The following is a 417-nucleotide window of genomic DNA, read 5'->3' on the forward strand; positions in this document are numbered from 1 at the left end:
CGGGCCCTTGGCGGGCGACGGCGCCCCGCGGCCGGGCGTTTACATAACGCCGCTTGGACACAAACGCGGGCTCCCTCCTCGCGCGGCGGCGGGTCYGCTCGGCGCGGAGCGGCGGCGGCGGCGGGGCGCGCCTGGAAACCCTTCCCCGGCCCCGGAGCCCGGGCGGGGGCTGCGGCTGCCGTGGCGGTCCGCGTGCCGCACGGACCCGGTGTGTCGTGGAGGGCTCTGCTCCCTGCGCTTCCATATTGTAATGTGTCTCTGTGTTCCCTTAAAGTGCGCTTTGAGAAGAGCAGTTTCCTTTTATGGCATTTTTTTTTCTGTCTTTATTTCTGGGTCGCTGGCTGCGAAGACCCTTCTGCAGTTGCAGGCAGCCTGGCAGATATTTTAAATGATTAAATACRGCAGCAATTAAAAAGT

Source organism: Nothoprocta perdicaria, unplaced genomic scaffold (assembly GCF_003342845.1).
Source record: "Nothoprocta perdicaria isolate Ctin4 unplaced genomic scaffold, notPer1 scaffold_43, whole genome shotgun sequence".
In the NCBI taxonomy this organism is placed as follows: Eukaryota; Metazoa; Chordata; class Aves; order Tinamiformes; family Tinamidae; genus Nothoprocta; species Nothoprocta perdicaria.